The sequence below is a fragment of the Spermophilus citellus genome (genome assembly GCF_964194105.1).
Source record: "Spermophilus citellus genome assembly, chromosome: 7".
Lineage (NCBI taxonomy): Eukaryota > Metazoa > Chordata > Mammalia > Rodentia > Sciuridae > Spermophilus > Spermophilus citellus.
The window spans coordinates 34,735,756-34,759,026 of NC_138188.1; the positions used below are offsets into that span (position 1 = coordinate 34,735,756).

At 40.8% G+C, this 23,271-nt stretch overlaps 1 protein-coding gene across 1 annotated transcript in view; it reads left to right on the forward strand.

Moving 5' to 3' along the window:
• IL20RB (interleukin 20 receptor subunit beta) overlaps window positions 1-23,049 on the forward strand; it is a 205,464-nt gene extending 182,415 nt beyond the window's left edge. The window contains exons 9-11 of the mRNA XM_081302093.1: window positions 12,479-12,576; window positions 14,368-15,684; window positions 22,441-23,049. The gene's annotated coding sequence lies outside the window, so the exon portion shown is untranslated. The remainder of the gene's footprint in view (window positions 1-12,478; window positions 12,577-14,367; window positions 15,685-22,440) is intronic.
• The last annotated feature ends 222 nt before the right edge of the window (window positions 23,050-23,271 follow it).

Sequence of the window (23,271 nt, forward strand, 5' to 3'; positions counted from 1 at the left end):
AATAACCTGTGGGGGAAATTGCATGGTTGCAAGCCTTCCCTCGGCCTCCCAGATGCATTATCTATGTCCCATCAGGCAGTTACAGGCTTGGAAATTTATGAACCAGTGGCCAAATGCAGCCAGGTCCTGGTTCTATTGCTCACTTACTGTGCAACTGGGGCCAGTTGCTTTCCCTCAAAGACCTCAGTCTCTTCACCTGCAAAATGGAGATTCTTAACACTATAGAGCCAAGATCCTCACTCAGATTTGGGATTTGTGACCTCAGACTTAAACTCCAGTAGACAGACTTCATGCTTTATCTCTAAGGTGCCTACTAGCTTTCAATATAATCAACAAATGTTTTGGCATTTTTTAGACAACATCAGAGTCCCACCTCCTACAACTTCCCTCCTCCCCCCATATAATGTTGAATATGTTCTTTAAATAAAACTTCTTCAATTATTTTCTTTTAAGGTTTTCTAGGTTTTTTTTTCCCCTGGTAAATTTTCTGTGGGGGAATTGAGTCCTAGGAAAAAACAGAGTGCTTAGGCAGAGTGAAAAGCGAGGAAGTGACACTGGCTTGATGTCTACACGGCACACATGCACACAAATGGGGAATTGAAATCACAATTTCAAATGGAAAAATGTTGGCTTTCTTCAAAGTCCAAAATCTTGGCAAGAGCTCTGATGGCCGCTGCGTCCCTTTTTACCCTTCTTGTGATGGGCGGCCCAGGGTGTCGTCTCCCATGAGAATAAAATCCGGGTTTTAGGAGAACATTCTTAGTCTGGTACAAATGCAGCTCTAACCACTGCTGTGCCTGCCAAGGAGACAGGTGCATCACCTAACCTGGGCTGGGGTTTTGCTGCTCAGTTCTTTACCTAGCTGTGGTCAGTCCAGTCAACTCTAGGAAAGTGGACATCTTATTGGGAGTTCTACAACCTTCCAAAAGAGGGTGATCTTGGAGGAATCACTGTAATCTAGATTTTCCTCTTTTTCCTGAAGATCCTCCTTATTAGTGATTATAAGACCTGGGGAGGGGGGAGGAGAAGAGGAAGGAGAGAGAGAGAGAGAGAGAGAGAGAGAGAGAGAGAGAGAGAGAGAGAGAGAACGAGAATGAATGGGTACACTCACTTAAGAAGAGGCTTGGACCATGGCTGATTTGAAATATTACTAACCTTGCATTTTCAAATTTGATGCACAACAACCAAGATGCTAATACTTTCCTTAGTTTAGAAAAAAAAATCCTTTCACCCATCTCTTCTAGCTGAAGATTAGGAGAGAGGCTTTAAGAAGATTTAAAAAAAAAAAAAAACTCAACTTCTGAGCAGCGGAAAAAATGGTTTGTGATTCAGGGGCTTCGGGCAATTCATCATGGAAATTGGGTTTCTTAGCAGACATCGTGTGAATCCTTTCGTCCCTGTCAACTTTTTAATACATTACATTGAGAATGTAAATCGTGTTGGTGAGGGGGAGCAAAGGAAAAAAGGGAGCGAGAGAAAAGAGAAAGCTTCCTCATTTTGGATTTAGAAGGGAGGAAGTATGAGGCTTGTAATTCATATTAACTAAATAATAAAAAAATCTGTATAAATATATGATATGCAGGTATATTTTGGGGAGGAAGTAGGAGAAGTGAGTGAGACAGTAAAATTGAAATCGTTTTATCCTTTTGAAGGGTCTTTAATGGGTGCTTCTTATAATTTATTTTTATTTTTATTTTTAGTTCTTCTTCCTTTAGGTTTTTTTTTTTCGTTTGCTATAGAAATCAAATTATCCCTCTGTAACACCCCCTCCCCTTCCTAAAAAAAGCAGAGGACAAAGGCTTGGGGCTAGGAATTCCACGATTAGGGAACAGAGAGGGAAGGTAATTAAATACTTCATTAACAGGGAATATTGGTGACCCAGCTGAGTTTCTGCTTCACCTCTGTCAGGAGCAGGTGGAGCAATTGACTGGCTTCCTCACTATACAAGTTTTGCCCAGCTTTATTCATTGCCTGTATTAAAGGTGTTCCATGCCCTCTAATTCAGTGGTTCACAACACTCAGGGTTTTGAGGGATAAGATTAGTTGGTGCATTACTTGTTGGTGCCATGAGCAAATCTCATAGTCATTTTGGCCCCCATATGGGTTGACCTCACCAAAGTTCACTGCAGAATTTCTTTTCTAGTCTCCTTTCTAGTTTTTCTGGGTGTCTGGTCCTCTGGAGGAAATTTCAATCTCAATTATTCCTTAATGCAAGGGTTCAGCTGCACTGGGCCCCACCAGAGCCAGAACTGGGTGGTTCTATGTCTCACTTGACTCCTGAATTCAGGCAATGCCTGTTCTCTAGTGGTTTCCTAAGACTGAGTGTATGGGTGAGAAAAAAATTGAGCTTGGTGTCTGATGTCTTTATTTTCCCTTTTAATTTATTGGGGGGTTTAGTTATTTATAGAACTACAGGTTGCAAATCTTTGCTCCTTAGATTATTAACAACATTGCTTTACTGTTCTCTAGCCTTCCATTTTGTTCTTGGAGAGTAGGTTGTTTTTTGGATTTTTATTCCTTTGACTACGATATGTTTTTTTTTCTCCTTTTTCTCTCTCTCTGGGATATTTTAGGATGTTCTATTTTACCAATACCCTAAAATATTATGATGAAGTATTCCTTCATTGTGCTGGATGCTCAGTGAATCTTTTTAATCTGGAAACTTAAGTTTTTTACTTGCATATTTTCTCTGAGAATATATTCTATTTTTATTCCATTGCATCTGAATATCCTGACTTAATTCTCTAATTTCCTTATTATTTCTCTCTCATTTTGAGTTCTTATCTTTTGCTCTACTTTCCCCAGAAAGTATTTCTTTATTACAGATCTGGCAGTCTGGGCTCATTTTCTCCTAGATCACTACAGCTTGTTCCTGAGTTGCTGGTGGGTGAGGATGCTTGGGATTGGAGTCAAGGTGGGTCTCAGTTTCAGGGACTCTGCTGATGCTCTGAACACTGAGAGAGAATCCAGGAGGGACTTCTTGGAGCAACTAGGTGCCCCTAGTGACCTGGTCTCTTCTGGGTCTCTTCTGCTGCTTAGGAAGAATTGGTGTTAAGGCTCAAGATCACCTGGCAGAATACATAGGGGTATGCTGAACAATTCTGCAGAGATGATCTATTTCAGGGTTCATCTTCCCTCTCCTTGGTGAAATTTCTGCACACCCCAACCCGGCCCAGAATGCAGTTGTAATTAACAACAAATAAATGCTAACACCGGAGATCTTTGTATTCTCTACAAATTGTTAAAAGTTTCATGTGAAAAACTTAAAAATGATCACAGGAAGTTTTTGGGCAAAGAACATTCTAAACTCTCCCCTTCCCTGACACCTTAACTGGGAAAGTGAATCAGGTAGGGAAGGGGTCCACGTAGGTGACAAAGAAGGGAAGAAGGGATTGTGGCAGCTCCCGGCAACAGCCAGAGTAGCATCTTGATTTCATAAGCCCCATTTCAGCATGAATTATCTCATTTTAGCTTGTCAATTTGGATAATCTTGGCCCCGGAATGGATTCAGGGGGTCTTAAATGATCTGGTTCGGCTCTTCACAGAGTCTGAATTTGCAGATAATTGCGCGAGCTCTTTTGGCTGTGTAAACTTGTTATCAATTGCCTTTTTAAAAGTCAGCACTAAAATAATCATTCCCATGAGCAAAACCCATTACAAACCTTAAATTCAGGAGCATAAACACATTTCAGTGCTGGGGAACAAATGTGCGAGATTTCATCATTGCTCCATCTGCGAGAGCTTAAGAGGAGCGAGTGAGGCATTAGGAGGGTCCCTGCGTAGCAGCGCCTCAGGCCTGAGCTGGGAGTTGACAGGCTCAGCTGGGAATCAGACACCTTCAGGAGGCCTTGGACTGGGGGCCCTGGGCATCTCTCACATGTCCCATCCCGTGCAGGCTAGTGGGCAGAGATGCAGTGGCCTCGTGTGTCACCATGAGTTTGAGGCCAACCCTGTCCCATCTCCTGCCTCAGCATTTCCCCAGGTCAAGTCCCCTGATGTGTGCCTTTGCCTCATCCTCTCTGACAAGGACCTCCCTATTGAAAAGTAGAACCTTAAGATCAGACGGAGGAAACAATTGATGGGGTCCTGGAACATGGTGGCCAAATAGGCTGGAGCCTGGGTTCCTGCCACTTGGGTAGCTCCACTGTTCTGGGACCCAGTTTCTCCATCCTTCCTCCAAAAGAGGGTATCGATACCAATTCTGTGAGCTTTCAGAGTTGCTGTAAAAATTAAACTTGAAAATTAAAATTATTTTATAAATAGAAAAATATGCACAATATTTATAATATTAATGTCAATGTAAGTCATCATCTCAAGGTAGGAAGGGGCCCCGTCTTGGAGTAAAATTTGGTTTGTTGAGTGTTCAGGCTGCCCAGAAGATGTGTATCACAAACCCTTGAAATCCCACCTAGTCTCATGCTAAAGTCTTTGTTCATTCTTTGTTTTTTTGGCTTTAATCTTGTTGCTTATGGGCAATGGTAATTTATGATACCCATTTAGGATAATATAATTTATAGAATTTAAAGACAGGCCATGTCCCTTGTCTTCATAATTTTTTTTTTTCCTGTGAGGGGACAATGTACCACTTTGTTCTCCATGTTTCCCCTTGAGCTGGAGCTCAGGTAGACCACCCCAGCCCCCTCTTCTGTTCTCAGCGATGGCTCTTCAGACAACTACCTTCACAGTTCTTGGTGTTCATTTATTTTCCATTTTCCAAAATGCTCTCAGAATATGAGCTATTTCCCCAGGAGGGAATTCCCTCAACTTTCTGCGTGTCTGCCAAGGCCATGGGGTTTTACAGTGAAGAGGCCAGAGTGGTTGGAATGGAGAAGAAAAGGGGAGGACAGAGAAGTCAGGGCCTGATCAGAACACGTCACAGTGAGGACTATGGCCACCACTTACCATGATGGGATCCCTTGCAAGGTTTTGAGCATGGAAAAGCAAAATTTTGATTTAAATTCCAGCAGCTGACACAGCTCACCTTGGCTGCTGTACTGAGAATGGAGGTAGAGTAACAGATCAGAAGAAGAGGCAGATCTGCTAGGAGTCTGGTGTAACGATGTAAGTGAGCAATGGTGGTGGACCTCTCTCGTCCAGCTGCTTGCTGTACATATTCCCTTGAGTATCCCACAGTTATTGAAACATCATCATATCTCCAATGGACTTTCTCTGGAACCACCTGTTTTGTTTTAGGAGAAACATTGTCCTCTGAGTTTCCTTAAGCCTGAGACCTGAACGCATCCTTGATTCCTCCCTCTCCCTGAACTCCTACAAGTAATTGCTCCTAATGCCAGCAAGAAGATCCTACTGGTACTTCCTGGTTTTCATTCAGCTCCACTACTCCTCTCTGTTCTGGCTATTGCTGTGAGTGTACTCAAGGACCATTGCAGGAGTCTCCATTCTCATTTTATAACTTCTATTCTCTGCCCCCTCCTACTCCATTCCCTTCTCTAGGACCTCTCCTGAGTTAACTTAACCTAGCCCTAAGCGTAACCTAACCCTAACCCTAGCCCTAACCCTGAACCTAATGCTTGCCCTAGCCCTAACACTAGTTCAAACTCTAACACTTACCCTAAACATAACCCTAGCCCTAACCCTAACCCTAGCCTAATCCTAACTGTAACCATAGCCCAAATCCTAGCTCTAACTCTACCCATTACCCTAACCATAACCCTAAACCTAATGCTAACCCTAGCCCTAACTCTAAACCCTTGCCCTAGCTCTAACACTTACCCTAAACCTAACCCTAACACTAACCCTAGGCCTAATCCTCAATCCTAGCCCTAATTCTAACCTTAACACTAGCCTTAACACTAGCACTGACCCTATCCATTACCCTGAACATAAGCCTAACCCAAATGCTAACCCTAGGCCTAATCCTAACCCTATCGCTAACACTAATCATATACATTACTCTAAACCTAACCTGAACCCTAGACCTAACCCTATCCATTACTCTAACCCTAACCCTAATGCTGATTTGAGCCCTAACCCTAAACCTTAATCTAAATCAAACCTTAACCCAGACTCTGACCCTAATAATACACCTAGCTCTCAACCTGACCCTTACCCTAAACCTAACCCTTAAACTAGACCTAGCCATAAACTAACCCTGTACATATTCCCTTGAGTATCCCACAGTAATAATAATAAAAAATAATAATAATGAAAAACAATAATAAAAAAATAATAACAAAACCTGAACTTCTTTGGCTCACTCTGTCAAGTCCCACCTATGCCAAGGGACCCATCTTTGTACAGTCACATATTCTCCCAACACAACCCTACTCTGAGAACCCCAGTGAAGAACATAGCACTTACAAAAGGTTTCCCGGAACAGGGGGAGAAGGGGGAATCCCACCCACCTGAGCAAATCTTCCTAAAGATCCCTATGAGCACTTTCCCGTCCCCACATCAGCAGGTGGGCTTAGATCTTCTTTAACCTCTTTTTGCAAACAAAACCTAAGGACAAAAACCAGACCTCAACAGTTGCTCGTCTCCCACCTCCTGATTCCCCATCCCCATTTGCAGAGGGGCCATGTTTCTGGATATCGTGGATATCATGAATCTTATCAGGATACTTCTCTGATTAAAGAAAAGACACCACAAATTAAAAAACCCATTAAAAACCTTTTAATGGTTTCCTTCTGCTTCTGGGGATAAGGACCCATCTTAGGGCAGACCAGGCCAGGTAGGATCTGAGGCTTTCTTCCTTCTCCCCACACACCAGAAGGTACTGAAGTCCCCATGAACAAGTCCATTTCTCTGAGTCTATACTTTACATGCTGCTGATTTCCCCTCCCCCTTTGCTTGTTCTTCAGAACTTTACTCAGGGGTTCCCCCCACCTAGGAAGTCTCCTATCTGCTGGCTGGGTTAGGGCCTTGTAAGGTCGCCCTGAACCCGTGTGCTTGTGGATTGTCTTTGCTACTTCATGAACTGTGGGAGAAGAGAAGTAGCATCACCCTGATTGTTGGGTCCTCTGTGCCTGGCACAGGATGGGCCATGGATGAGTGAATGAACCATTGAATGAATAAAGTCAGACCACAGACAGGTCACCTTCTACACCTTCAAACGAAACCCCTGTTCTAAAAGCGTTTAAATGGTCTTGTGTTTTAAAAAGCCATCTATGTCACTATAAAAAGTGAAGCACAGTGTGTTCCAGGGACACCTTGTAAACTAGCTTGAAGCTGGAAGTGACTGATTTGTTGCTAATATTGACCATAAGAATGGAGCAGGGGGCTATGGCTGCTGGTCTCAGCTATGCCAAAGAACTTGGCGTGGTAATAGGTGAACCAGGAAGGTTTGGAGTCCTCTATTTTGATAGAAAGAAAGAGTCCTAAAACACTGGCTTGTGATGGTGAGAAAGTTATGTGTTATGCTTTCCATGTCTTAGTCCACATAGCAGAGAGCAAAACGAAGGGTCAGCCTCCAGAAATTGTGGAAACTGTTTTGGCTTTTCGTCCCTATTATTTTGATCTCTCAGAATGCAGAAACATGTAAACTCTGGAAATATTATTGATCTAGAACAGATCAGGTCCCAGACATTTTTGGGTAAATGATCTTCATGTCCTTCCTATATGCTGTCAAACATGTGGACTATTGAAAACTTAGGATGTGAATAATTGTGGGTCTCCCGAAGACCTCTCTATTCCGGAGAGGAAATTCTCGGCCTATTGTAATTCTTAATAGCCTCTCTGCAGATTTCTCTTCCCCTCCAAATTATTCATGCTTTCATTTCCTCCTTACATCTTTCTTCTAGCCTTATCCTCACTCAGGTCCAGCTTCATCATTTGTGGGGTCCTGTGCAAAAATTATTAAGACATCAAGAGTGACCATAACAGAGCATTAAACCAAGGGTAGGGCCCTTCTGAGTGCAGGGCACTGCACGCCTCCGCAGGTTGCATGCCCATGAAGCTGGCTCTGCCGTCAATCATTTCACACATTTACTGAAAGAATTCTACAGGCCAGACTCTGTACTCAACACCAGGGATCAAATAAGAATGAGACAGGGTTATAGTCTCTAATAATAGTAATAACAATAAATACAGTGATGATAATGGTGATGAAGACAAAAACCAGCAAGTATGACTGAGCACTTATGTGCCGGGTCCTATTCTAAGTGCATTTTATGAGTCACATTCATGCTTCTTTGCACTGTTTTAAGATGTGGGATCTGGCTCAGGGAGGCCATCTGATGTTTACCTCTTCTTGGCATGGAATTGGTTCCTAAACCCAGGCTGGTCTCTCTTTGAACTCTTGGACATTGGTACGTCCAATTAATCTCTTGCCCACTCTCAGACTATTCCTCATCTCTGGTTGTCTGAGGTTCTCTAGAAAGTTCTGGATATTTTCCTTTAAGGCGTCTCATGTTCTTATAGCCCACAAATACCCCTTCCTAACATTCTCTGTGGACCCACCTCTATTAGTCTACCCCTGATATTGTGGCTTCCTTTGGCCCCCTCTGGATGGTGAACTCAACTGTAAGAAACATCTAGCTTGGTTGGCATTCATGTGATGCCTCTGCTACTACCCAGTATTCTATTATTTGCCCTTTTGTGGTTCTGGATACCTTCTAAGTGGTGGCTTTATTGAGGTGAGTTCCAGTAGAATGTCTGCTGCCTTGTTCATGTCATTTGGGCCATCTCAAGCCATGGGCATGCTTTTTAAAAACTTCTGTTCACCTTCAGGGATGGGTAGAGCCCAGCTGATGTATGCCTCCAGATTTCTGCCTTATGCTTTCCCTGGAACACCCTCCCACTCTCTTTCTTGAACACTTGCATACTTGAAGGATACATCCCTGAGAGATCACTTTGACATTTATACTGCAAAAATCCCTGTTCAAATATTGGGATAAAATATTCCATGACAAGAGATACAGAGGCTTTATAAAAGACTTTCTGGAAGAGTTGATGTTAGAAACAGCTTAAAATATGCAGGTGGCTTGGGTAGCAAAGAATGTAAATTTCAAATAATACCTAGCCAGCAGCTACTGCTGGACACACCTAACTGGAAGGAAGATGTCTCTAGGAGTGGAGAAGAAAGCTACTTTCATTGAAGAATAGGGTGAGTCATGGAATTTTCACACTTTCGTGGCGTGATGATTTTCCTTCTTTCTCTGCTTCTGCCAAATGAAAGAAAGGGAAGGAGAGTGAGGGGGAACTGGAGAGGAGGTACTTTTTCATTCTTCTGATGGTTCTTTCTCATAGCTAAGGGAGAAGATTGGGATGCAGAGAAGTCCCCAGCAATTGTAGAACCTGGTTCAGTGGGGATGTTGACGTAGACTCTTCTGAATCCTCAGAGATTTTTTTGAGGCTTTGATGGAACTTGAGTCCATGAGAAAATATAAGGTGAATTAAAAGGGGGCTGTGACAATAGAGTCCCATGCTGTATAACAATGTATTGACTCACAATGGACTGCATATATTACAGTGGTCCAATAGACTCTGATGGAGCTGAGATATTCCTGTCACTTAGCGGTATCACAGCCCTGGGACAGTCCTTCCAGAGCTATTCCAGAAGACGGCAATATCCTCATAGAGATGACAACTGCACGTGTTATTGCCCCTGAAGACCTTCTACTGGGACAAGATGTGCAGGTGGAAGACAGTGATATTGGTGATCTTGACCCTGTGTGAGCGAATCTGTTAATGTGTGTTTGTGTCTTAGATTTTAAGAAGTAAGTTTAAGGAGTAATAAAAATTTTAAATAGGCTGTACTGTATAGCTTAGGTATGTAGTATGTTCTAAATCTAGATTTGTGTTAGTTCATTCAGTGACGTTTGCACAATGATGGAATTGCCTAATGATGCATTTCTCACAATACATTCCCATTGTTAAGTGATGCAAGATTATATGTTCTCTGAAGACAGTGCCTTACTATTCTTTCCTTAGCTGGTTTCACCTGATGGCCCTGTGCTGCTCATACCCGGTTGGTCAACCCCCAGGAAGGATGTAAGAACCATCAGGCTAGGAAAGGAATTCTCTTCATGATCTTGTTGGCCTGTGCTATTTATGAATTTTATCTGACTACCTGAGGTTCTGACTTGCTCCTTGTTCTGGTCTCTGGGAACTGTTTGCCCTTCAGTGTGTATTGGGCATCTCTGGATCTTTGATTCAAAAGGACCTTTGGTCCTTTTACCAATTCTTTCCACCAAAGTGCCCAGGGCCAGGCTCTGCTGTAGTCAGTAGCAAAGGTGACTCAGAAATGCACTGGGAGACATTGGAATTGATTTTTAAAACATCTTCATCAATGATTATTTAAGTCATCACTGTGCTATATTTAGTTGTTTAACTTAATATAGGTTGAGTATACCAAATCTGAAATCTCCAAAATCCAAAACTTTTTGGGTGCTGACATGATACCCACACATGGAAAATTCCATACCACAAAACTTTGTTTCAAACACAAAATTATTAAAAATGCTGTAAACAATTAGCTTCAGGCTATGTGTATATGTTGAACATGAAAAATAAATGAATTTCTGTAAATAAAAAAATACATGGATTTCATGTCTAGACTTGGGTCTCATTACTAATTATGTCAGTATGCATATGCAAATATTCCAAAATTCAAAAAAATTATGGAACCAGAAATGCTTCTGGTTGCAAGCATTTTGGACAAAAGATACTTGACAGGTATGTGTAATTACATCAAAGGGAAGAATGGAAAAATGGTTGTTGAGTTCTTATCTCCATAAGCTTTATGACAAAGGCACCCTTCAGAGCCCAAATCCAGGCTTTTGAGTAATTTCTTACATGACCAACTTTGGAGATATCAATGACCCTAATCCCACTTTCTGCACAAGCTACTTGCTGCACACATGCCTAAACTATTGCTTTCCTCTCTTCTTGTCCTAATTTCAGTCTTTCCTATCCTGTTTACTCACAGTCCAGACTTCCTAAAATGCCATTTTTACCCCTTATGCTGCCATTTTGGTCTATGAGATCAAGATGAGCTGTCCAGGCGGTGGTCAGATCTTGTGCTATGTGTCCAAACCAGTTATGTCTATTTCCTATATAGAAACACAGCCTTCAAGAGCTTCAGGAAACCTCATGAGATCACCAGGCCCTGCTGGTTGTCCTTGGGTATCTATGGGCTCCAAATCATTTTACAAAGAGTTGAGCAATGACCAGGGGTTGAGTGACTTGTTTGATGGGGCACAGTGTGGGAGGATTGGAGGTTCTCTAAGAAGGGGTCTCCATGCTCACACATGGACAGTGCTCACACATGCACATGGCTCCTCAGGTGGCTGCAATTTCCTGCAAACATTTTTCCTAAGTCAGTGCCTCTGGCACAGGCTCTCAGCTGATGGCAGGGGTCCTGCTCATCCTGACTTCACCTCAAAGAGTTATGTACCCTGAATTTGCCAGCTTTCTTCATCCGATCTAATGAATCCCTTTGAGCGCCAGCTGTGATCTGGCCAGTTGTCTTTACATACCATAACCTATAATCCCAGCACTGTTGCCTTCTTGCCTGGAGTATGACACGTACTTTGCAGTGTCCTTAGCTTTGGAATTCAGATCTGATAGTCCTGGTTCAGGATCTCTCCTGTGGTGTCTCCCTGACCAGATTAGGCCACACTGCTTTTCCTATCTCCAAACCCTCTAGCAAATCAGTCTTTCTCATAAGATCAATGTTCTGTATGTAGAGGGTTGGTGGGCAAAGGAAAGGGTCTGGGTTGGAGTTTGAATGACCCGGATTCAGATTCTGTCCCTAACATTTACTGTGTGGCCACAGATGTGTGGCTTCACTGTGACTGGTACATAATTATGGCACTGCTAACAAAAAGCTAATTACTGTCAGGATCAAATGAAATAACCTGTGTAAAGCAATCAGCAAGTGAATGGGCTCAGTAGCTGTTTGAAAAAACAAAACAGCCTGTGTCACAAATTACACTGTGCTGATCTCCACTTGCTTTGTATGTCCAAAGCTTGTCCCCTCTCTAACTGGGAGTGCAAAGAAAATGTTATTCAATAGAATCTGGCCAAATGCTTCCCTCACTGTCGCCTTCCCTGTCTTGCCACATTAACAAACTTAATAAATTAACACACACTTAACAAAACACAAAGGTTAACACTCATCTACCAGCGAAAAAAAAAATGATTCCTTAATTACACACTAATGATTCTTCCTGCAAGGCACTGAGGGAGATGGGAAAAAGAGGGTATGATTCTCATCTTTCTAATGAAGAAACTGAGGCATCAATTAAGACTATGCCCTTTAAATTATCACATAAAAGTGTGGCAAACTGTTGGAGGATCACAGATCTTCTGGGGTCTGGGCCATGTCTGATCTTTTTAGTTTTGCTGCTGCGCTAGTTAACTTCTCTGTCTGCCTGTCAGCTCTGCTTTCCATAATTCTCCCCTGAGAAGTTATCAGACTCTGTAGACCTCCTCTGCCCTACCCTGAGTCGGGAGCCTGCCATCTTGGTGGCTAGCTCTCTGACACTGACTCAGTTGTGACTATATCCTTGGGCAGATTGCAGGGAGCTGAGTGGAAGGAGAAATGGAGGAGCTACAGTCCTACGCGTTAACCATGCCCTGATGAAGATGCTCAAGACACAGTCCCTTTTCTTGGTGGGTCTCCATTCCCTAATGCCACAGATCCATCCTTCTTCCTGTCTCCTATTCTTTGCCCTTCTGTCCCCATCTAGGGAGACATTTAATTATTTCTCAGCCCTTTTTTTTTTCTTGGCAATTACAAACAACATTGGGATTATTTTCCTTATAATTAGATGTTGTGTATATTTTAAATTATTTCCCTGGGAAAAATTTCCCCATTTTGTGTTCCCTTCTCATTTGGAATAGGGCACGAGTCTGGGATAGGCTGGTTCAGCACATGGGGTCCTGTGGATGAAAGTGTGTTGGGGACAAAATGTGAGTAGAACAGAACTGAGATCCATACCCAAGTGTGGCAAAATGATCTGCATTCTCCCTAAGGGACAGTGAGGACCAGGAGCCACACGCAGGGAAAATACCACTTCTGCTCTCCGTATTTCCACACCAGGGCACCAGGACAGAAGGAAAGAAAAAGAGGAAGGAGAGCTTATTAGTCTTCTATTGTCGCTTTAACAAATTTTGCCTCAATATTGTGACTTCAGGCTACAACTTTGTGGCTTGTTCTCTTACAGTTCTGGAAGGCTAGAAGTCTAAGAGCAAGTATTGGTCTTCAGGAGAGAAGGCATTTCCTTGCCTTCTCCTGGGTGCATGCATTCCTGGCTCACAGTGCTTCTCTCCAACTTCTGGTTCTGTTCTTAGATCCTCTCTAACCTTGATCTTCCTGCCTTCCTTTAATAAGGACTTATGTGGTTACACGTGTCCTACCCATACAGTGCAGAATAATCTCCCCATCAAAAGATTCTGATATGGGGCTGGTGTTGTGGCTCAGTGGTAGAGTGCTTGCTTCGAACACGTGAGACACTGGGTTCGATCCTCAGCACCACATAAAAATAAATGAAGATATTGAGCCCATCTACATCTAAAAATATTTTTAAAAAATATTCTGATTTAATCAGATCTTCAAAACCCCTTTTATTATATAAAGTAACATATTCATAGGTTCTGGGTATTAGGGCATCTGGGAGGCCATTATTCAATCTACCACAGCACTTTCTCTGGTCATCTAAAATGTTATGGCCATTCCACACTCAAAAATATGCATCCCATTCCAACCCCTACCCCAAAGTTCCAACCCGTTGCAGCATCAACTTGAAGTTTAACATCTCATCTAAACATTATCAGCTCAGAGACCCCAAATCTTATTATCTAAACCATCTGTTATGGTTTAGATATGAGGTGTTCCCCAAAAGCTCACATGTGAGACAGTGCGAGAAAGTTTAGAGGTGAGATGATTGGGTTATGGGAGTTTTAATCTAATCAATGTGTTAATCCCCTGTCAGAGATTAACTGGGTGGGAACATAGGCAGGTAGAGTGTGGCTGGGGGAAGTGGGTCCCTTTGGGGTTTATACTTTGTCCTTGTTGAGTGGAGCTTTCTCTCTTTCTCTTGTCATGTCCAGAACTGCTTTCTTTCACCACCTGCTGCCATAATGTTCTGCCTTACCTTGAACCCCATAGAATGGAGTCAGCCTTCTATGGGCTGGGCCCCCTGAGACTGTGAGCCCCCAAATAAACTTTTCCTCCTTAAAATTGTTCTTGTCAGGTTCTTTGGTCACAGAAGTGAAAACGTTGACCAGAACACCATCTAAATCAGGTATGGGACAGATATTGAATATGAGCCATCCTGAGTCAAAATTCTTCTCCATGTGGGTCTTTTTTTTTTTTTTTTGAGAGAGAGAGAGAGAGAGAGAGAGAGAGAGAGAGAGAGAGAGAGAGAAAGAGAATGAATTTTTTAAATATTTATTTTTAAGTTTTCGGCGGACACAACATCTTTGTTTGTATGTGGTGCTGAGGATCGAACCCGGGACGCATGCATGCCAGACGAGCGCGCTACCGCTTGAGCCACATCCCCAGCCCTCCATGTAGGTTTATGAAGTGAAAAAAAACAAGATATTTGCACTAAAAAGGGAGAAAATGGAACGATTAAAGGAGTCACCAGTTCCAAAGAATTTTGTAATATAGCCTAAGAAAACTCCAATATGTTTTAAAATTCTGCAATAATTCTCTGTGATTTTATGCTCTGCCCCAGGTTCCCTCCTCTACCCATTTAGCTCCACTCTCTGGGCCTAGAGTGCTGTCCTCTGAGTTATCCCAGATTTTCCTTGAAAGATTTTCCTTGTTTTTGAATAGTTTAGTTGGTCTGCTTCTTAAGTAAGGATATTGGCATTTGAAAGCCTTCTTTAATTTCATCTTCTCTCTGTTCCTTTCTGTTTAAGCTGGAAGTGTTTTTGCTGATATAACATCCTCGAAACCTTGTGGGTCTCTTATGTACATTATAGCATTTCACTCCAGTCTCTATTCCTGGCTTCTGCTGAGATGGCTAAAGGGATCCATGATTCACATACCTAATCCCTTCAAAAAGTCCTCTGTGTAATTGAAAGCTGTTTTTTTTTTTTTTTGTCCTTTCTGGGGCCTGAGAAAAGGTTGTTTAGCCACACTCTTAACTTTCCCTTCTCAGTATACTCCTGACAGTGAATATCCCAATTGTCTTTTGCAATCTGGATAGGCTGAAAACTTTCCAAATAATAAAGTCCTAGTTCCTTTTTAATATCTATATTTATTACTTACAAGTTCTTCTTCCACCTAACCATTAAGACACGATTCTGCTAAACTTTGTGTCACTGTATGATGAGAATCCACTTTCCTCCCTTTTCCGATATGACTTCATTTCTTTCCAATATTCTTCATTTCTTTCTAAGCTCTAACCAGCAGCACCTTTAGCATTAATATTCCTACCAACATTCTGTTTATGATGATTTGGTATTCTTTAAGAGGATGGTAGTCCCTACTACACCCCTCTCTTCCTTCTGAACCTCTGCTGGCAGAGTCCTTAGTATCCATGTTTCTACCAACGATTTCCTCAAGGGAATCTATGCTGTTTCCGTCACACTCCTCAAAATTCTTCCACCAATTCCAAAGCTATCTCCACATTTTACATGTATTTGTTACAGCAGCACTGCACTCCCAGTTACCACAATATGCATTAGTTTACAATGGCTGCTGTAACAAATTACCATAAGCTCAGTGGCTTAACGAAACACAAATTTATTCTTTTAAGAGTTCTGAAGGTGAGGCCGCCGCCGCTGCCGCCGCCGCTGCCGCCGCCTCCCACAGAGCACCACAGAGCAGACGCTTCACGCGCGATTGAGCTGCCGAATTATATGAAACAGCTGATAAGATGAGCGACAATTTAAAATCCAAGTGATCCGAGAACACGCACTGAGCTCTGGCCCGCTGAATTCAAACTCCCGGTCACCTGCTTCCCGCAGACAAACAGCTATGACTCGGCATTAATTCATCCCGCTGAAACAACGGGTCAGCCCTTCTCATCCTACGAAGGTAAATGCCTACCGAGCCTTCATAAGTAGAGGCCACAGGTTTGAAACGGGGCTAGGGAGAGAAGGACCCACCAGTAGAATTAGTCTCCCGGCAAAGGGAAACCGTGTCATCAGACTGCTGCGGAGATAACTTTGTTGAAACAGGTGTGTGATCCCATAGCCTTGCCTCTCCACACATCGGGAAAACTCTAAGAGCCCCTCCCAGCTCTCCCCTAAGGGCACCTCCCAGCTCTCTTGTGAGTGCTTCAGCCAGCCCGAGGGAATCAGAGGTGGTGCGGGTCTCGCAAGCAGAAATACCGCTCCCACCTGGGCTGATTGCTGAGGCCTCTTGCACCACCTACGGGAAGTGGATACCAGAGGGCAAGTAAAAGCCGCTGAGGATTCTCAGCCCCAAACTCTACAAGCTTAGGGTCTGAGGGAATGGCAAACTGGAAGAGTGTGCCCAGTCGTTCATGAAAACAGGGCTCCCGGGAGCAGCAGACTTGGCGTGTAGCCAGTATTGTGGTGAGAGGGGCCTGGCTAGAGAAAAAGTGGGAAGTGACTAGACACAAGAGGAGGCCCTAGACACTCAGGATTGGAGACTCGCCCAGTCTGGGAGGAGCTGCTGCACAGTGATTGGTTCCCGCGTATTGACAGGAGAAACTTGACCTGGTGGGCACAGCGCCATCTACTGGAAGAGAAGTTAATCAAACTCTAAGACTGCAGTTATTAGGTTTTTTTTTCTTTTTCTTTTCTCCTTTTTTTTTTTTTTGATTTAGGTTTTTCTTTCATTTTCATTTTTTTCTTTCTTGTTGTTTTATTAATTTTTTTTTACAAAATATTTTTTAAATTTTTTTTCTACTAATTTTAACTTAAATTTTTTTAATTATTATTATTATTATTTTTTAAATCTTTTTCTTTTTTAGTTCCTATTCTTTTTCTTCTTTAGTCTTCTCATTTTTCTTATCCCCCCTTTTTTCTTGAATTCTACCTGCCTACTCTCATTCTCTTTAGAGACTTCTTCCCTTCCCTTCAAATACCTTTCCTCCCAAGCATCAAACTAATTTATAGGAGTAAACAGTAACTCAGCAGTCAAACAGAACAAGAAACAACATGAGCAGCTTCAAAAAACAAGGAAGAAAAGGAGTACAAACAACGCAGGACAGCCTAAATATTCAGGAGGACCTAGAGTCATCAGAAAAATGGTCATATAAAGAACTTAAGGAACACCTAAGACAGATGGAATGGAACCTTAAAGAGGATACAAGACAGCAAATTCAAGCAGCAAAAGAACACATTGAGAATGCATTTCACAAACAGATAAAAGAAGAAGTTAAGCATCTTTATCAGGAGATAGAGTCTATAAAAAATAATCAAACAATAATTCTAGAAATGAAGGAAACGATAAACCAAATTAAAAACTCAATTGAGAGTATCACTAACAGAGTGGAGCAAGTAGAAACCAGAACATCAGATAATGAAGACAAAATACACCATCTTGAAAAGAGTCTAGCCAACTCAGAAAGGCTGGTAAAAAATCACGAGAAAAACATCCAAGAATTATGGGATAACATTAAGAAACCGAACTTGCGAGTCATCGGGATAGAAGAGGGTACAGAGATTCAAACCAAGGGAATGAGAAACTTACTGAAGGAAATAATTACAGAAAACTTTCCAGAAATAAAAAAGGAAACAGATATACAAATTGAAGATGCATACAGGACACCGAGCACACAAAATCACAGTAGACCAACGCCAAGACACATTGTTATGAAGATATCCAATATACAGAACAAAGAGAAAATATTAAAAGCTACAAGAGAAAGGAGACAGATTACATTCAGGGGTAAACCAATACGGTTAACCACGGATTTTTCATCACAGACACTGAAAGCAAGAAGGTCATGGAACAATGTATTTCAAACACTGAAAGACAATGGATGCCAACCAAGAATTCTGTATCCAGCAAAATTAAGCTTCAGGTATGACAATGAAATAAAAATCTTTCATGATAAACAAAAGTTAAAAGAATTTGCAGCCAGAAAACCAGCATTGCAAAGCATTTTGAGCAAAACACTACACGAGGAAGAAATGAAAAACAATAACCAAAACCATCAGTGGGAAGTGCCGCAGTAAAGACAGAGGGCAAGGGGAAAGACAATCATGGAGAGACAAACTAAATTTTTTTTTTTTTAAAAAAAGGATAAACAATCAAACATGGATGGAAGTTCAAACCACATATCAATAGTAACTCTGAATGTTAATGGCTTAAACTCTCCAATAAAGCGACATAGGCTGGTATCATGGATTAAAAAAATAAATCCAACAATATGCTGCCTCCAGGAGACACATCTGATGGGAAAAGACATACACAGGCTGAAGGTGAAAGGATGGGAAAAAATATACCACGCACATGGTCCTCGTAAGCAAGCAGGGGTGGCCATCCTCATATCGAATAAAATCGACTTCAAGACTAAGTCAATCAAAAGGGATAAAGAAGGTCATTATATACTGTTAAAAGGAACCATTCACCAACAAGACATAACAATTATCAATATTTACGCACCAAACAATGGTGCTGCGACATTCACAAAACAAATTCTCCTCAAATTCAAGAATCAAATAGACCACAACACAATAATTATGGGAGACTTCAACACACCTCTCTCACCATTGGACAGATCCTCCAAACAAAAGTTAAATAAAGAAACTATAGAACTCAATACCACAATCAATAACCTAGACTTAACTGACTTATATAGAATATATCAACCATCATCAAATGGATATACTTTCTTCTCAGCAGCACATGGATCCTTCTCAAAAATAGACCATATATTATGCCATAGGGCAAACCTCAGTAAATATAAAGGGGTGGGGATAATACCATGCATTTTATCTGATCATAATGGAATGAAACTGGAAATCAAGGATAAAAGAAGGAAGGAAAAATCCTACATCACATGGAAAATGAACAATATGTTACTGAATGATCAATGGGTTACAGAAGACATAAAGGAGGAAATCAAAAAATTCTTAGAGATAAACGAAAATACAGACACAACATATCGGAATCTATGGGACACAATGAAAGCAGTTTTAAGAGGAAAGTTCATCGCCTGGTGGTCATTCCTCAAAAAAAGAAGAAACCAACAAATAAATGAGCTCACACTCCAACTCAAAGCCCTAGAAAAGGAAGAGCAAAACAACAGCAAATGTAGCAGAAGGCTAGAAATAATTAAAATCAGAGCGGAAATTAATGAAATTGAAACAAAAGAAACTATTGAAAAAATTAACAAAACTAAAAGTTGGTTCTTCGAAAAAATAAATAAGATCGACAGACCTTTAGCCATGCTAACGAAGAGAAGAAGAGAGAGAACTCAAATTACTAACATACGGGATGAAAAAGGCAATATTACAACAGATGCTACAGAAATACAGAAGACAATTAGAAATTATTTTGAAAATCTATATTCCAATAAAATAGAGGATAGTGAAGACATCGATAAATTTCTTAAGTCATATGATTTGCCCAGACTGAGTCAGGAGGATATAGACAATCTGAACAGACCAATATCAATAGATGAAATTGAAGAAGCCATCAAAAGACTACCAACCAAGAAAAGCCCAGGACCGGATGGGTATACAGCGGAGTTTTACAAAACCTTTAAAGAAGAATTAATACCAATACTTTTCAAGTTATTTCAGGAAATAGAAAAAGAGGGAGCTCTTCCAAATTCATTCTATGAGGCCAACATCACCCTGATCCCGAAACCAGACAAAGACACCTCAAAGAAAGAAAACTACAGACCAATATCTCTAATGAACCTAGATGCAAAAATCCTCAATAAAATTCTGGCGAATCGAATACAAAAACACATCAAAAAAATTGTGCACCATGATCAAGTAGGATTCATCCCTGGGATGCAAGGATGGTTCAACATACGGAAATCAATAAATGTTATTCACCACATCAATAGACTTAAAGATAAGAACCATATGATCATCTCGATAGATGCAGAGAAAGCATTCGACAAAGTACAGCATCCCTTTATCTTCAAAACATTAGAAAAACTAGGGATAACAGGAACTTACCTTGACATTGTAAAAGCTATCTATGCTAAGCCTCAGGCTAGCATCATTATGAATGGACAAAAGTTGAAGGCATTCCCTCTAAAATCCGGAACAAGACAGGGATGCCCTCTATCTCCACTTCTATTCAATATAGTTCTCGAAACACTGGCCAGAGCAATTAGACAGACGAAAGAAATTAAAGGCATAAAAATTGGAAAAGAAGAACTTAAATTATCACTATTTGCAGATGACATGATTCTATACCTAGAAGACCCAAAAGGGTCTACAAAGAAACTACTAGAACTAATAAATGAATTCAGCAAAGTGGCAGGATATAAAATCAACACGCATAAATCAAAGGCATTTCTGTATATCAGCAACAAAACTTCTGAAATGGAAATGAGGAAAAACACTCCATTCACAATATCCTCAAAAAAAATAAGATACTTGGGAATCAACCTAACAAAAGAGGTGAAAGATTTATACAATGAAAACTACAGAACCCTAAAGAGAGAAGTAGAAGAAGATCTTAGAAGATGGAAAAATATACCCTGTTCATGGATAGGCAGAACAAACATCATCAAAATGGCGATATTACCAAAAGTTCTTTATAGATTTAATGCAATGCCAATCAAAATCCCAACGGCATTTCTTGTAGAAATAGATAAAGCAATCATGAAATTCATATGGAAAAATAAAAGACCCAGAATAGCAAAAGCAATTCTAAGCAGAAAGAGTGAATCAGGCGGTATAGCGATACCAGATTTCAAACTATATTACAGAGCAATAGTGACAAAAACAGCATGGTACTGGTACCAAAACAGGCGGGTGGACCAATGGTATAAAATAGAGGACACAGAGACTAACCCACAAAGTTACAACTATCTTATATTTGATAAAGGGGCTATAAGCATGCAATGGAGGAAGGATAGCATCTTCAACAAATGGTGTTGGGAAAACTGGAAATCCATATGCAACAAAATGAAACTGAATCCCTTTCTCTCGCCATGCACAAAAGTTAACTCAAAATGGATCAAGGAGCTTGATATCAAATCAGAAACTCTGCGTCTGATAGAAGATAAAGTTGGCTCAGATCTACAGATTGTGGGGTCGGGCTCCAAATTCCTTAATAGGACACCCATAGCACAAGAGTTAACAACTAGAATCAACAAATGGGACTTAATTAAACTTAAAAGTTTTTTTTCAGCAAAAGAAACAATAAGAGAGGTAAATAGGGAGCCTACATCCTGGGAACGAATTTTTACTCCTCACACTTCAGATAGAGCCCTAATATCCAGAGTATACAAAGAACTCAAAAAACTAGACAATAAGATAACAAATAACCCAATCAACAAATGGGCCAAGGACCTGAACAGACACTTCTCAGAGGAGGATATACAATCAATCAACAAGTACATGAAAAAATGCTCTCCATCTCTAGCAGTCAGAGAAATGCAAATCAAAACCACCCTAAGATACCATCTCACTCCAGTAAGATTGGCAGCCACTATGAATTCAAACAACAACAAGTGCTGGCGAGGATGTGGAGAAAAGGGTACACTTGTACATTGCTGGTGGGACTGCAAATTGGTGCGGCCAATTTGGAAAGCAGTTTGGAGATTCCTGGGAAAGCTGGGAATGGAACCACCATTTGACCCTGCTATTGCCCTTCTCGGACTATTCCCTGAAGACCTTAAAAGAGCATGCTACAGGGACACTGCCACATCGATGTTCATAGCAGCACAATTCACAATAGCTAGACTGTGGAACCAACCCAGATGCCCTTCAATAGACGAATGGATAAAAAAAATGTGGCATCTATACACAATGGAGTACTATGCAGCAATAAAAAATGACAAAATCATAGAATTTTCAGGGAAATGGATGGCATTAGAGCAGATTATGCTTAGTGAAGCTAGCCAAACCCTAAAAAACAGATACCAAATGTCTTCTTTGATATAATGAGAGCAAGTATGAACAGAGCAGGGAGGAAGAGTAGGAAGAAAAGAGTAACATTAAACAGAGACTTGAGATGGGAGGGAAAGGGAGAGAAAAGGGAAATTGCATGGAAATGAAGGTAGACACTCATTGCTAAACAAAATTACATATAAGAGGTTGTGAGGGGAATGGGAAAATAAACAAAGAGAGAAATGAATTACAGTAGATGGGGTAGAGAGAGAAGATGGGAGGGGAGGGGAGGGTGGATAGTAGGGGATAGGAAAGGTAGCAGAATACAACAGTCACTAATATGGCATTATGTAAAATTGTGGATGTGTAACTGACGTGATTCTGCAATCTGCATTTGGGGTAAAATTGGGAGTTCATAACCCATGTCAATCTAATGTATGAAATATAATATGTCAAGAGCTTTGTAATGTTGTGAACAACCAATAAAAAAAATGTAAAAAAAAAAAAAAAAAAAGAGTTCTGAAGGTCAAATTCCAAAATCAAGTTATTGATAGGGCTGTGCTCCTTATGGAAGCTTCAGGGAAGAATTCATTTCTAGTTTATGGAGCCCACCTGCAGAGGGGAAGCCTGAATTGGATGAATTTTTCCTTCAAATAGTTGAGTTGTAATCAGAACTTACTGGTACTTGAATTGACAGGTGTAATTTTCCTCTATTGAAGAAGAAGTGGAGGCTCAGAAGCTAGGTTAAAATACAGATAGATGAAAGCTCTACTGTTATATAACTGATTTTCTTGTTGTGACTTAAAAAAGTCTGCTACATGCATACTGCCAAATTATCCTTTGGAAAGATTGTACTAACTGGTGTTTTCTGAAGTTGCTGAGTGCCCCTTTCCTTTGGATCCTTGCCAACAATAAGCACAAATGTTATTTTCTTTTTGGCAATTTGAAAATAGTACCTCATTGTAGCCATAATTGACATTTATTTAATTATAAGTGAAGTTAAAAATTTATTTAATAGGTATTTGAAGTGTTTTTATGTATTTTCCCATTATTTTCTTGTTTTTATAAAACTTTGCACGTGTCTTTGTTGTTTTCAGAAATTGTACCACATTTGAATCAAATGTATGATATGTCAAGATCATTGTAATGTTTTGAGCAACTAATAAAAAAATTTAAAAAAAGAAAAAAAAAAGAAATTGCCAGTTTTCCTCTGAATTCTGTTCTCTTCCTCATTCTTGGCAGTATGACCAAACTAGAGCATGTAGGTGCCCAGGTATACCACATTGTCAACATTCCTTGAGGGATGGTATGGCCACATGGTCAACTTCTCTCCATTGGATGCACATGGGATCAATG